A 229-nucleotide genomic window follows, 5' to 3' on the forward strand; every position below is an offset into this window, starting at 1 on the left:
GGTCATGGTTGGCACTTAGTAAATGGACTGTGCCTTCCACTCCGGTAAACAAAACCATCCTTATCAACATCAATACTAGTTCCTACAACAACATCATCAATTGAATTGGACAGAAAAGGTGACGATAGCAGTGATGATCAGGACAGTGATACGGACAGCTGTGGTTCCTATCTGGATTTTGCAGCGATTTTGAATAAAAGGTCAAGGGTCAGATTGGACATTTCCAATC

This window comes from Anneissia japonica, unplaced genomic scaffold, assembly GCF_011630105.1.
Source record: "Anneissia japonica isolate Jap-2015-1 unplaced genomic scaffold, ASM1163010v1 scaffold287609_len24321_cov121, whole genome shotgun sequence".
Taxonomy (NCBI): Eukaryota; Metazoa; Echinodermata; class Crinoidea; order Comatulida; family Comatulidae; genus Anneissia; species Anneissia japonica.